Here is a 15,793-nt window from a genome sequence, read left to right on the forward strand (position 1 = left end):
TCATAAACACCCACTGAATACTTTTGCTGCTCATATTATTTAAGTTTCTAAGCTAGAAAATTCTAGAGCTGAAGTTTGGGCCTCCTTTCTGCTGATTTTCTGCTCCAATTTGATACTCTTTACCTCATAGGTGGAGAGCCATCTGTTGAATTTATGATTGCACTTCATAAAGGGGAAACAGTTAAATGAGCAAGTTCTGTCGTGGGCTGCATTCATTGACCTTAGGGGAGTAAAACCTCCACCCCAGCTCTCTTACCCTGAACATTGAGGTCATAAGGCGTCACACCACGGGTTGTTAGGACCATTAGATGAGGATGTGCATGATCAGTGTCAAATACCCTGCTTCACACCTACCAGACATGCTCTCCACTCCGTGTGAAATGCTTGACACCCACACACACTGCTTAGCCCCTTGGGTTTAGGCACCCCATGGAAAACAAAGGTATCCACAAAAGGTTGGAGGGGGTGCTACATCTCCAGCCCTTCGGTGTTTGGTAGAAAATGAATACAAGACCTTTGTCGTCCAAAAGAGGAGGCATTTATCTGTGCATCTGCTTTAAGCTCTTATTTTATTATTTTTATTTCTGTAAAGATAACAAGAGAAAAAAATTTTACTCCTGAGATTTGGCTCAGCATAGCCGCATGGAGACCAGACGAGTTATTAGTGAGAGAGTCCTGTCACGATCTGGGACATTTACTGCTGATACTATGCTACCCTTAGGTTTCAGGAGAGAGATGAAACTTTGTTTGTGTTTGGAAGTGCAGAACGGAGTGGGTGAGGGATCTATTCTAGGGTAAGATGTGCATATTAAGCAGGAGGAAAGTGTGATCATCTGTGACTCTATGCATTTGCTTGAACTATTAACTAGTACTTAAGAGGAATCAGTAAACTCATTCTCATGGTAGGATAATGTTCCTTTGTAAACATTTGACCATTAGAGTCTTTAAAATGAAGGCAGGTGTCAGGAGGCTAGGAGCCACAGAGAACACAGGCCACAAGCATTTATTTACTCTCCTTTCTCCTCTGTCTTTCTCTTCCTTGTTTGTTTTTCTTCCTCTTGCTTCTTCTTTAGACATAAGCAGTCCTTCGTTTTCTGTGGCTCAGTGGGATTCTCAGTAAGTATTTGGAGGCAAAGATTTAAGTTGGAAATTAATAAACCGATTTTCCCACGGACTTTGTAAGAAGTTAAATAATGTAAGAGACAGACACAAAAACATGCAGGTTTCATTGTCATTATTATTGTTTATTTGCTTAATTACTATGATGGATATTTTCCTGGAAGATGGTGAATTTTCTCGCAATGTTGAAGGCATATTATTTCTCTAAATAGGTTCATTAGCAGCTCATTCTGACACTGTATATAGAGAGGCATTTATGGCCCTATCTAATGAATTGTCTTTATTTTCATGCTAATCAACAACTATAGCGTTTCACCCTGAAAGAAGTGTTTGAAATAGATTGGGCTATGTAATGGTACCAATCCTGCCTGATTTTGCTCACATGAATGGCAAATTAATATGGTTTTACATAATATTAAAGATTAATTTTATTAATATCTTTCTTTAGGCAAATTATTCACTTTAGTGCCAGGAATATGTTATATAGATACTAGACATTAAATATTTATTTGTCAGTGCCCTGTGAGTTAATGTGAATGATACTAATTAGGGAGGTTTTTTTTCAAGCATTTGCCTTTGCTTTGAAACCCTACAATGAAAGTAAAATATTTTTCTTTCAAATGGGTCTGAGAAGGTAAACAGGAGCTTTAATGTCTTGGTTGTCTAGGATTTTCATAGCATGTAGAGGGAGGACATATGTAGGGTCAGAAAGGTCAAGAATTTGGTAAGGTATTTGGAAAGTAAACAATTGAAAAGGTTAAAAGTGTATCTGCCCTGATCCTGGGCGGTCCAGGCCAATAAACTTCACTATTCTTTTGTACTGGAGTTTCTATTCCTTACTTGGTAGTGGAGGAGTTGAGTTTTGCAGGAATGATGGGGACACTCCTTCACCACTCAGCAGACAGGCTGAACTCCTGATTCAGGAAGTGCAGAGGCAGGAAAGGGGACATGGGCTGAGTCATTCAGCTTATACTAGAGGTGGAAATGAGCCACATTGAGAGTCTATGAGCTTTGGCTTAGAGAATGGGCTGACTATGGTTTCTAGGGATCCAATCTCATGGACGCTGCAGAGGAGTTAGGTCCAAAATCGAGACTTTAGAAATGTCTCAAAAATTCGGCTTCCCAAACTTTTGTGCTAATAGCCCAGGTCAGTGACATGCCATCCCAGCTACTGTTGACCAAGGTGCCAGGATGGGTCTCTGTTACACACTTTCAATATTCTTGATCACATTAGAAGTGATGCTTCTTCCTAACCTAGGCTGCTTGCTGATGGTTCTCTGTACCGTGTGGACAATGGTGTGGACATTGTAAAAACCCACCTGTGGGGGAATTGAGAATTACTTCATTTCTCTTGTTTTTATCTCCAAATATTTAGAGACTGATCTTCAGTAATAATCTGTTTCCAAGAACTCTGTGAAACTGTTGTTAACAGCAGCAGTGCCTGTGACCCCAGGGCATGTAAGAGAGGAATGTAATATAGTAAGAAAGTATACATAAGAATACCCTGGTATAGTGTCAAGTGTCCTGTAAAAGGTCAGCTGTGATTTTTTTTTTTTTTACAATGGTAAGTGCCAAAATGGCTGTAAGTGGTATCAACATTCCACTTGAGGAAGGGTATCTAAAACCAAATTGGGTTTATTCTGGGAGAGTTGAAGGTAAGATGGAGTTTTATTTATAAGAACCACTATGATAGCATAGCAAGATTTCCATCAGAAGTGTAAGGCAGTGCTGTATATGTTGAGTTTGTGGGACTTTCAAGCAGAATTGACTGACACACAACGTTGAAAGAACAACCTGTAGAGTGGGCCTGAATTCATTAGCATTACAAATCTTAATGCTAAAGTCCTGTGTTTGAGTTAAAGAAATTACCTAATAGTTTAAATTTTACACGAGTCTGTGTGTATATTCCTCTGCAGTCTTAGGGCTGAGGAAAGAGATCACATGGGAAAGCACTTGGTTCTAAAGTGTAAAGACCAGGTAAAGTGAGAAGTTGAGTGTGATGGGGGTACTTGTAACCTCAGCACTTGGGATGCTGAGACAGAACCTGACCAACTACCTTAGCCAAATCATCAAGTCCCTGACTCAAAGCATCAGGTATTAGACACTAAACACTCCATAGTAGTATTTATTTTTGAATGATACAGATTGTGGATATGCATGTTATTTTCAATAGACAAGTAACCAGCTATGTCTGCCAACTATGCACAACTTTCTACTACTGACTATGATGCCACCATATTAAGAACTCACCAGGTGATTTTTCTGACTTAGTTCATTGCCTTCAGGATTCCATACTTCCTTATATGTCTATCAACAGAAACCAACCAACCCTCTAATACATGAATCTGTAGGAAACATCTTTTAAAAAAAGATTTCTTTCTTTATGTATATGCGGAATATGAGTATACTGTAGTTGGCATCAGTTCCCATTACAGATAGTTATGAGTCATCATGTGGTTGCTGGGAATTGAACTCCGGACCTCTGGAAGAGCAGTCATCTCTGTTGCTGAACCATCTCTCCAACCCCTGCAGGAGAGACTTTATATTCAAATGGTATACCACAGAGGCTATGTTTAATTGATAACTACTACTCAATTCATTCAACAAATGTTTACCTGTATCTTGCAGTTATCTTGTACTATGTCTGATAAATTATCTAGATAGTAGGAGCTCACTTTTTGGGTCATCCAAGTGAGGTTTGGAATAGCTGCTTATGGGTCAATATAGAGTTTCAAGTTTAATCCAAAATCCAGCAGGAAAAATTTAGGGATTTCAAACACAACTAGAGGCATGGTACAGATACTGGATTTATGACATTTTAAAAACATAGGATGAAGGGTATGATGCTATGGAATAATCATATGCCCTATGTCTAGTTTCCTGATATATTTAGTTCTTAAAGCCTGTCAATATTCATATCCATAAGCACGCCTTTTCTATGCTAATGAGATGAGTGATTTTGATAAACCTAGAGTTGTGATAGGGAAGGGACCAGTTTCCTAAGGAACCAGTTGTAGGATGATGGAAGTTTCAGCTTTGTCCATTCATCCATATACAGAGAGGAAAGGGTCTTAATCTTGAGCATTCATGTTTGTATCAATGCACCATTGCATCAATGGTCATGGGTAGAAATATTTATACCTATGTAATGAAGCATTCATACAGTCTGAAATGGACAGAATTTGCAGAGCTTCTCACTAAGTGAACACATAGAAGATTCTGGCAGATACTACCAAATCCATGTTCTAATAACCTTTACTCTCTATTTTTTCAGCTATGTTGTTTCTACTATACTTTTAAATATGCCTATTTCCATAATGCGGTCTTTCCTTGAGTTCTGTGAGTCATCCTAGGAAATTAATCAAGCCCAAGAAGGAGATCATGATGTCTCTAGATTGTAGATGGTTTCTCAGAAAAATGGATGGGATATAATTGTATGGGAAATCAACCATATCCTGTAACCTGTGTTCCAATCGTATAATTATGTAGTTGATTCCTCATGCAGCCAGACACTTCCCTCCCCATTCAGAAGAAATGAAGCCTCTCATTACCTTGTGGGAGCCAAGGTATCTGCCTTGAATCTGCCATACAAATGAGGGCTTGTTTCCTGGTTAGCAGGGAGAAAACCCGGATTTCACACACGTTGGTTACCAGGCAGTCACAGAAATGCTGTCCTCTATTTGGAGTAGAACACATGTTACAAAGAGTGAGAAGGGCAGGAGGGAGAACCAGCCAAAGTATTCATTTTTATATTTGATTTCACCTCATATCTATAACACATATAAATCTTTATGGCAGCAAGATTATTCTGCCTGTCTCACACTACATATTTAAAAACATCTCCCTAGATACTATCATATTGAGGGAAAAATACCATCTCACATGCCTGAAATTCTTACTTTATATTTAAATGAGTCAAAGACCTATTCATTACATTTCACTCAAGTCTTCATGAACATATGTATAACATAACCATACTCTGAAATTTCTACCTCCATTCTCGAGCTTACTTATTCAATTCAGCTTGCTTTTAGTTTGAGAATATTAAATTTGACAAGGAGATGAGGAGGAAGGCCGAGAGTGGAGGAACACTTTAACATATTTTGAGCTTCAATCCCTGGTTTCTTCTTACCCTTCAGATGAGAGGGTAGTCTGCATGTTCCTGACACATTTATGTATGAAGTGTTGCCTTTGCGCCGGAAGAGTGCGAGGCAGAAATGCACGGGGAATTCTACGGTTCTTAATCAAGAGTCTGTACATCATGGGAGGGAAACAACAGCTCTCTCTGGGGGATTTAATCTATTCTGGCCTAAAGGAAAACTAGTATATTTTTCAAGAGAGAAGAGATTAGTTTCAAGTGCTATGTTCAAGAACAATTCCAGCTTTGGGCAAAATTTATTTCTCTTGATGTATCCCTAGTACAGAAGAGAGCCCTTTCCCTCTAGTGGCCCCTGAAAACCCTCACTTAGGTTATGACCACAATTTATATGATAAAAGTGCTATAAATGCAAAATTTAGGGAGAGTGATATTTTTAAATGCATAAAGCTTTGAAAAATACAACCTAGATTATAAATGGAAGTTGAATTGAAGTTTTTAGGAGAAGAATGACCTATCAAGCCATCTATCCCTTGCACAGAGAAAATGAGACTCTTTGTCAGGGTCTAGAAGTCATACTGGATTTGTCATTTGGCTAAGCATACTGCTTTTGGTCTTTACTTGGTTGTGCTTATTTAAGACATTAAAATTTATCACTAGTCCCACTATTTATATTTATATGTACTCCGCCTTTTGTGGTGTCAGCATCTGAAGTTAGAAGTATGTGAATATATATTTATGGTATGCATTTTTTCTCCCTCAATTCAAGCTACAACTTTGTTTATTGTAAAGTAATTTTGCTTTCAACACCTACCACCTTGTAGAGCAGACAAGCTCTTCTGTCTTCATTGCTTCACCCCACTGAGAAGTCTAGCAGTAGCAATGTCAACTGACAACATGTCAGTGATACTCTTGCCTGACTACATTCTGCCTTTCTGGTTTTTCCTCATGTATCTTCTTTAGAAATTGGACTCTTGTGATGGTTAATCTTGACAACTTGGTGAGATTACTGGGGAGACTGGTCTATAGACATACCTGTGGTAGGCTACTTTAATTAGATGAATTGGGTTGGAAGATCTACGCTCACTCCATAGGTGAGCCTGAATCCTGGGCTGGGCCCTAGGCTACATCAAAGAAAGAAAGTGAGCTAAGCCCAAGCATCCATTGCTTCCTGCTTACTGATTGTAGATGCTGTATAATCAGCTGCCACAAACAGTTAAAAAACAAACAAACAAACCCTTTCTCCCTTATGTTTTTTATCTGGGGGACATTTTATCATGGCAATAGAAAAGGAAATAAGATACCTCTCCTCTTCTCTTGCTCCATTTGCTATTGCTTTAAATCCCAGACTGAATAACTCATCTAAAAAGTTTATTTAGCTTTTGACTCTGGAGAGTCCAGCAACATAACCTTGTTGGCATCTGGTCAAGGCCTCTGTGATGTGCCATGACATGCCCAACATGAAAGGATATATGAGCTCATACTAAAGAAAAACAGGAGGGACAACCTCAGAGTTTTTGTTGTTGTTATTTTTTGTTTTGTTTTTTTGAGACAGGGTTTCTCTGTGTAGCCTTAGCTGTCCTGGAACATACTCTGTAGACCAGGCTGGCCTTGAACTCAGAAATCCACCTTCCTCTGCCTCCCTTGTGCTGGGATTAAAGGCATGTGCCAGTACTGCCCAGTTACAACCTCAGTTTTTAACAACTACCCTCATGGTCACTAGCAGTGCCCATGTGATCCACGTGTGTGTGTGTGTGTGTGTGTGTGTGTGTGTGTGTGTGTGTACAGAGTGAAAGAAGAGGGAATCTATCCTTTCGCAGTGAACCACAACATTGGTCTTCTCTCTGCTCTGCCTTCTTGGAGCAGGGAGGTTGGGCTTGCACGGATCACTTATGAAGGGTTCCATTACCTGTTGACCCTTGAGGGGAGATCAGTCTCAGCCAATCACGTGGCAGCTATGGCATTAGATCAGAGAACAGACTCACAGTGGGGCAGCCATTCTGGACAGTTTGCTTCTGTTGCCCTTTCAATCTTGAGCTTTCAGTAGTGGGAAGGCTCTGGTCATTTGGGAGTGTCCCCTTCTGCCCTTCACCTGATGATTCTCAGAGATAACCTCTACTCCCATGGAATGGGATTACAGCTTCCCTGTGGTGATCTAAGAAACTACCTCCCACCAAGGAAAGGGGAAAGATGAGAGCTGAGTAAGAATGGTCTTAAGTGGCAGGAAAATGTGGACTCTCATTTGAGGACAAAAAAGAGCCCATAGATTTAGCAGCTTCAATAGTAGGAGGCTCAAAGACACAACATCGAAATATTCTACCTGTGCTCTTGAAAATTAATACATGTGTATGTTGTGATTTGGATGCGAAGTTGCCCACTCTAGCTTGGTCCTTAGCTGATGGCATCATTTAGAGATGTTATGGAAGCTGATGGGAGATGGAAACCAGCTGCAGAAGGTAGTTAATAGTGAGTGCCTTTGAATCTTAGACCAGATTATAGCCCTATTTTCCCTCTCCGCTATCTGTCTGCTGTAAGTTGGACAGCATCTTTCTCAACATATTCCTGTTACCATGATGCTCTACCCATGTGCTTGTTGGTAAAACACTATAGACAGAACTCTTTGAAACTATGTACCAGATTTAATTCTTCCCTCAGGATGTTTCTGTCATGCAGTTGTCAAATCAATGGGAAACATGTATGCATATTGTTATCTGTGCCAGTATAGTTATATGGACACACACACACACACACACACACACACACACACACACACACACGCCATTGTTATCACAGGAAGCAGGATATTCCCTTACTTTGTAGGCATTCTGAAGCTTGTCTCCTGCTGGAGAAAGTTTATAACTTTGTGTGAGGGTGGATACAGTATAAAGAGGGGCCTTGTAAAGAAATGCAAGTAGAGTGCTGTAAAGCGTCTCAAAGCAGCTCCTTCAGCTTCACCCTCAACCTTTAGAGATGAGGGGTGATGTCACAACCACTGAGCAGGTTACATAGGCTTCCTGCTTGCCTATGACAAAGCGTGGGTCTGAACTGGAGATTCCCATCTCTGCATTTAGTTCCTAAACCTCTGTGGTGGGAAACTGCATCAGTTATAATCTTCTGATAGCAAATCAAGGCTGAAATTTGTTTAAGATTCCAGATATAGAATTTTGACAGTTTTATTGCCCGTGTTTTGTTTTTGTTTTCTCTTTTTTTAAAAACTAACTAGCCCTTGCAGAGTTGAAAATACTGAGATGCTGTTTGCCTTGCATTTCAAGATAATAGGCTGTGGCCCCAGCTTCTGTTTTCCCCCTGCATCATTGCTATGTGTGAAGGGAGTTGCAACAAGGTGACTAAAAGCTGTGTAAAGAATTTTCATGGTTTAGATTGATCTTCAGTGATTATTAAGGAAAATGCATGGGAAAGTGCTTTGCAAAACCCTGGAGTCAGCAAGCAGCAAACCCTAACTTCCAACTGCTTGTGACTGTCTCCCTGTAGCCGGGACCGGTCCACAGAGAGCTGCAGACTCAGAGGTTCGTGCTCTTTGTCCTTTCACACTGATAGAAGGCCATGCGGCTTTTCTCTGTCATTTTCCATCTCTCAGAACCCTGCAGAAGAAAACCTCCAGGCTGTCTTGATTCATGGACCTGTGTGCCACAGTTTATTGAAGGGACAAAATGAACAAGTGAATCCGAAGTGCTCATTAAGGTCAGGGACTTATCCACAGAAAGGAGCATGTGGCTTTGAAGGTGCCCATAGGTCACACTGAAATGGAGGTGACCCCTAGGGACAGTATACTATTCCCTTGCACACTGATTTTTTTTTAATTAGTTCAGGAGCACAGTAGCTGTTTGGAACTCAGATGCGTGTGAAGAAATTAATTACTGGTATAAATTGTATGGATGCTATTGGCATAAGAACGACTTTGCAGTGACTTACATTACAATGCTAGTTCTGTGTTGGTGTTTAAAGCCTTTAGCCTGTCCATGCTGCTGATCTGCTCATTCCTCAGTTCGGTTCAGAACACCAGCTGTGAGGCACCATCTGTCAGTGGCACCAGCAGCAGCAGCAGCAGCAGTAGCAGTAGCAGCAGCTGCATCTGTCTTTCTGTCAGCTGACATCTGTGTTAACTCTCATTGAATAGCCTGAAATCCAGTAGGTGGTATGTGGTTCAGGGGAGTGGCCTCTGTCCTCGTGCCATTAGTAGGACGGTGCCTACCTTTTCCTGTGGGACAGTCCAGCCTGTGTGCCTTTCCTCTAGCAGGGCATCTCAAACTTCTTAAATTCTATGACAGTCTAAATCTTAATTGTTCATCTTGATTTTCCTTCCTTATTTATTTATTTCTACTTTCTATATTCTTTGTTTACATTCCAAATGATTTCCCCTTTCCCCATTCCCCCCTCCCCATTAATCCCATAAGCCCTCTTCCCTCTGCCCATTCCCCAATCAACCCCTCCCACTTCTCTGTCCTGGCAATGCCCTATATTGCTGCATCAAGCCTTTCTAGGACCAGGGCCCTCTCCTTTCTTCTTCTTGGGAATGATTTATATGTGAAATGTGTCTTGGGTATTCAGAGCTGCTGGGCTAATATCCACTTATCAGTGACTGCATTCCATGTGTGTTCTTTTGTGATTGGGGTACCTGACTTAGGATGATATTTTACAGTTCCAACCATTTGCCTAAGAATTTCATGAATTCATTGTTTTTAATTGCTGAGCAGTATTCCATAGTGTAAATATACCACATTTTCTGTATCCATTTCTCCATTGAGGGACATCTGGGTTCTTTCTAGCTTCTGGCTTTTATAAATAAGGCTGATATAAACATAGTGGAGGAGGTGTCCTTATTGCATGCCAGGGAATCCTCTGGGTATATGCCCAGGAGTGGTATAGCAGGGTCCGCCAGATGTGTCATGGCCATTTTTCGGAGGAACCACCAGACTGACTTCCAGAATGATTGTTGTACCAGCTTGCAGCCCTACCAGCAGTGGAGGAGTGTTCCTCTTTCTCCACTTCCTTGCCAACACCTGCTGTCTCCTGAGTTTTTAATCTTAGCCATTCTAACTGGTATGAGGTGAAATCTCAGGGTTGTTTTGATTTGCATTTCCCTAATGACTAATGATGTTGAACATTTCATAAGGTGCTTCTCGGCCATTCAAAATTCTTCAGGTGAAAATTCTTTGTTTAGCTCTATATCCCATTTTTAATAGGGTTATTTGGCTCTCTGGGGTCTACCTTTTTGAGTTTTTTGTATATATTGGATATTAGCCCTTTGTTGGATGTAGGGTTGGTGAAGATCTTTTCCCAATTTGTTTGTTGCCATTTTGTCCTTTTGACAGTGTCCCTTGCCTTACAGAAACTTTGTAATTTTATGAGGTCTCATTTGCCGATTCTTGATCTTAGAGCATAAGCTATTGGTGTTCTGTTCAGGAAATTTCCCCCTGTGCCCATGTGCTCAATGCTCTTCCCCAGTTTCTTACCCAGTTTCTAAACTAACTATTATTATTTTCAGTAATAGCCCTGAGATTTCACCTTCAACCTACCCATAGGACCTTTCTTTGAGAATGAGGTGTTGCAGATGCAGTTTGCTGAGTTGAAGACTCTGAGTAGCATGGCCTCTGATCTGTATGACTGGCGTCCTTATAAAAGACGCAGACCACAGTGGGAAGGAAGTTATGTGATGTCCCAGACAGAGGAGAATTAGGCTGCTGCTGACCAAGGAACTTCAAGAAATACTGGCAATCTGCTGAAGCTAAGAAGGAGTCCTGCTTCAGATTCCCCATGGAACCCATCAGGCGGACACAGTCTTGTCAACACTTTGCTTTCAAACGCACAGCTTTCATAACTGTGAAATAATATATTTTTTGTTATTTTAATTCATCTAGCTAGAAGTAATTTATTATGATGGCTCCAGGAAACTAATACAGACTACTATACTCCCTGTCTCCATTGGGATGCTATACGTGTTTTGGAAGTTACGTTTGCAAGCTCTAAGCACAGTGGCTATGTAGAGTTTGTTGAGCAAGCATGGGTTTGGATGTTGCTTCTTAGAAAGTTGCTTCTTAGAAAGTATCCCCTTAGGTTGGGGATAAAGGAATAGGGTAAATTTCTACTTCATCCCTGTAGCCAGCCACTTATGGAAACTGTTTAGCATATGTCCTGAGTGTTTGTAGGATAAATCTAGCAGCACAGGGAGACAGATGTGGAAGGAACCTATGCAGAGCCTGCCCACCTGGAGTTGGTAATCATGGGGGAAATGACTGGTGTGAAGGCAGGCATGTGGTTGTGCTGCTGATCTCCCTGAGTTGAGAGCGTGTCTGAACTGATAAAAATTAATCCACCCATTGGTTTATTTATGGCGAGGATTATAATTATCTCAACACTTATTAATGTAGTTATAGATAACATTTATCAGTGTCAGTGGAATGGATCTTTCATCATTTAATACCTAATGCTTTATTCTGTTCTCAACTACCCTGCCACCGCCATTTTTCTTGTCCTGAACTCATTGGGAACTGTCAGTATCTATAATATGAACCCAAATATAATAAGAAATTGAATATTTCTGAGCTGCTTGTATCATCCATACCAGTATATCTCAGTTATTTATTTTAATGATGGCAGGATATGTAGAATGCAGTTATTCTTTAGAAGATGGACAGGGTTTAGTTGTTTCCCCAAGACTAGGAAGTGGCAAGTACAGGGTCAGTGTTAGGCTTGTTCACTCTGGATCCTTCTCGCTACCAAATTTCTTCATCAGAAAATTTGGTTACAAGATGCAGAACCACATGGACAATATGTAGTCAGCTCTCACATTGGCAGCTACCATCTTCTCAAATGTATCTGCTTGTGACTACCCAAATGAGTACCTAAGTTACATTTGATCATCCACAGCTTTGCTCACAGACATGACATCTTTGTCTTCATCACAGGCACATACTCAGAAGTCCTCACTCGAGTATGTTCTCTTGAGAAGTTTAGGGAGGGGGGTACTCTGCTATCTTACCTCATACTGTTTGCCACAATTCTTTTTTGCATGTTATTTGGCTTTATTTTCTCAGTACTGGTATAGAACTCAGGGTTTTGTACATGTGAGATAAGTGATCTAACACTGAGGCACATCTTCAGCTACCACTGCTATTACTTTATGATCTGTTTATTGGAACATGATTTATTACTGCTGTCTTATGGTAATTTTACCATTGAAAAGATCCCAGAAAGTTCTAAAAATCTTTCTAAGGTTTCCAAAAAGCAGATGTCCCATTTTGATGTCTGGTAAATACAGTGCTGTTATCCTTGAGTTGAATGTAAATGAACCAAAAGCACACCAGACGAGATGACTCTGAAGAGAAACACTAAGACAAGGTTTGCATTGACCTGGTGATGGAAATACTGTGAGAAGAGGATCACATGATACTTTGAAACAACCCTTTTGTGTTTGTGGTAACATTTTAAAATGTAACCACCTCAAACAAACAATGAGAACCAGTCGGACTTGGGCTCCTAATTGTCTTACATTTCTTAAGTAATGCATTAAACATTAGTGTGTTTTTAAAATGTTTACTTTCTGAAGGATATACAGCATCGGTAGAAACAGTCTTGCCTTCAAGGGGACAGAAAGTGGTTCTTGAGGGGTAAGAAACCCTTACATTTTTTGTGCCTAAAGTAGATACATACTCTCAGAATATAATACGTCCATTATAACCATGGTGTTGGGCTGGTATTGGTAGAGATAATTAGGAAATGGAGAAGTCTAACATTGTCCTTGAGGAGCAGTAAAGAGATTTGGAAGCACAATTGAGAACATATTGAGCATATGGAGTGAATATTTAATAAGGTGAAGAAGCATCGAAAGCATGAGGGCGTACCACCCTACCCGGGTACTCGCTGCCAGCTCCACGCAGACCCAGTCATAATATCATTCTCTCCCCTTTATTCCTTCTCCTCACTCGCCAGCATAAGACACATTTCTAGTTGTGCCTGAGAATTTCCTCAGGCACATGTTATCTATGGGCTTTCAGACATTGTAATGACAATTTACCAATGAATGCTACCAACATGAAGGTCATTTAAGGTGATGGATTCTCTGGGCATCCTGTTCTAATCATTACTTATTGTGGGCTAGTATCCAGTGACATGGATGATAACTGTTATGTAGCTAAAGTCTTAAAACATAGAGTCTTGGTTTCACAGCATAAGAGTCCCATTGTAAGACTTCATTGTCTTCTAAGGGAGGGCTCTTCTGCGATGATTTTGGACTAATAGTGTAGAAAAAAACAAAAAGACCCAATGATGAGAATGAAGAAATCAGACCAAAGGGAGCTCTGTCCATGGTCTACTTTATTGTAAGAGGAGACGCTCTGCCAGGTGTGGTGACACATAGCTTTAATCTCAGCACTTGGCAGGAAGAGGCAGCCCTGTGTGTTCACAGTGAGTTCTGATCTCCATAGAAAGTTCCAGGCCAGTCAGATCTTCATGGTAAGACACTGCCTCCCGAAACTAAAAATCCCTGTGTTTGTCACAAGGAGGAATGGGCAGGTGGAGTTACTTCTTACACATCCCAGGGGAGCAGAGACATCCTCAAAACAAGCATACTTAGGCTTTAGAAACCAATGTTTAATATTTTCAAATTAAGAAATGCAAGTTAATCCCAGCAAAAACCACACCATCACCGACCATGTTAAATTAATGTTATTACAGTTGAATGTTATGTGTTTTATTATTTTGTGCTTAATTTGTTATTTTGTTTTGCTTTTCTTGTTGAATCAGAGGTCAAACATATGGAGCTTATTTTTAATTTTCTATTTACATATCACCAACCAATAACATAATTAAAATCATTTAAGTCTATGTATTAGGTGGTATAGAATATTATTTTTGCCTTGCTAAAAGGAATGTTTATATTATTTGGCTTTGAGGAATAATCTAATGGACTCAGAGTCATTAACAATTTCAGCCATAGGAAATCTCCTAGTTTAAGCACCTCCCTCTCTGAAATAGATGCTGAACTTCCCGCACAGAGGGAGGTAGGAGGTGGGAATGTTCAAGATTACAGAACAAAGGGGTTGGGTTCTGAGGACAGGGAGCAAGTTCACATACTTCTAAGTTGGTAAGAGACTCACTATGCCCATCGATCTCTAAATGCTCCAGTCCAAAAGGTTAGTTAAAAACAAAGACTAAAACAAAGTTACTATGCCATCTCACTTAATGTGGAGAGAGACAGTTGTGAAATGCAATCTGGATAGCAGACTTGGCTTGAAGCACCAACAGTGAGTTAGGGGTAATGGCAAGAGGGAACAAATCCATTTGTCTTCCCTGCTCAGGCGATATTACCCATGAACTTGAATTTTCCCATGACTTCCAACATAGGAGACAGAATCCTGAAGCTCTTTACATATAAGACTTTGCGCTGTTTTACGCTGTGAATTTAGACTATCAGCTTACTCAATTAAAGTTGACTTAGTCTATATGGGGACAAAATACCCAAGACTTTTATATCTAATATCTAATAGAAGCCTACTCCTTACACTTTAAAAGCTGATAGGTTAGGTTGGTGTGCCTGTACAGAGGGAGCTTGCTAAAGACCTCCTTCTGGTTCATATACTGCTGTTTAGTTGTACCCTCATATGTCAGAGGAAGGCTGCCCCTCTTTAAGAAGGGCACAGTCCTTATTTATGAGGACTCATAATCTAACTGCCTCCCAAATGCTTCATTCTTTAATGCTATGTCCTTGGGGCTTAAGATTTTAACAATTTGGTAGAAAGTAAATATCCAATTCATTGCATATCAGACTGGGAAGACTATTAGAAATCAGTGCTTCTCTCTTTACTATAAACTTTTGATCATAACTTTTATGGAGTGAAACAGTTGTGTCTTTAATAGAGTTAGTGTTTTCGTTTTTTTTTTTTTTTTAATCACTGCACAATCACTGTGACGTAAATGAATATAACATAAGGAAGCTGTAGCTATTATTTCACAGTTGGATCAGGATTCTGGGTATGAATTAACTGAGTCCTTTGACAGGGAGGTCCAAAACAGCAGCCAAAATAATAGCCAGATCCAAGCTCTCCTTTACTATCTGGGGTCTTTTTCTCTTCTTAGATGATGTTGAACAATAAGCCTAACCCTAACCTTAGAATTTGCTGCTTGGAACTCAAGGGCAGCATGAGGCCCTCTCTCTTCCAGATCCTAAGTACTTACCTCATCCTATCAGGTCCATATGAGATAGTCTTCCTTTTGCTTAATTAAATAACAATTAACTTATGAACTTTAGTCACATGGGCAGAACCCCTCCATTTTGCTCTAATGTGGTAATTAAAGTTACAGAGGGAGGAGATGATACAAGGACAGGGTAACACGGGGCATTTTGAAATCTCCCATCATAGCTCCTAGGACTCCCCTCTGTGGTTTGTATTTATTGTCTTTATTCTGTCTTTTGGAGAGTGTTTATTAATGTATATGTAAAAGGTTAGAGGTGTAGAAACTTGGCCCTGGATGTAAGTACAGTCAGGAAGACCAGGACATCTCAAGTCAAGTGTGCCTGAAATTTATGCTATAACATTCTTTCTTGTGGGGAATGTTCTG

General features: G+C 40.2%; 1 protein-coding gene across 1 annotated transcript in view; it reads left to right on the plus strand.

Annotated features, from left to right (window-relative positions):
* Fbxl7 (F-box and leucine rich repeat protein 7) overlaps positions 1–15,793 on the plus strand; it is a 379,795-nt gene that overhangs the window by 96,537 nt on the left and 267,465 nt on the right. The gene's annotated exons all lie outside the window — the stretch shown is intronic.

This window comes from Apodemus sylvaticus, chromosome 16, assembly GCF_947179515.1.
Source record: "Apodemus sylvaticus chromosome 16, mApoSyl1.1, whole genome shotgun sequence".
NCBI lineage: Eukaryota > Metazoa > Chordata > Mammalia > Rodentia > Muridae > Apodemus > Apodemus sylvaticus.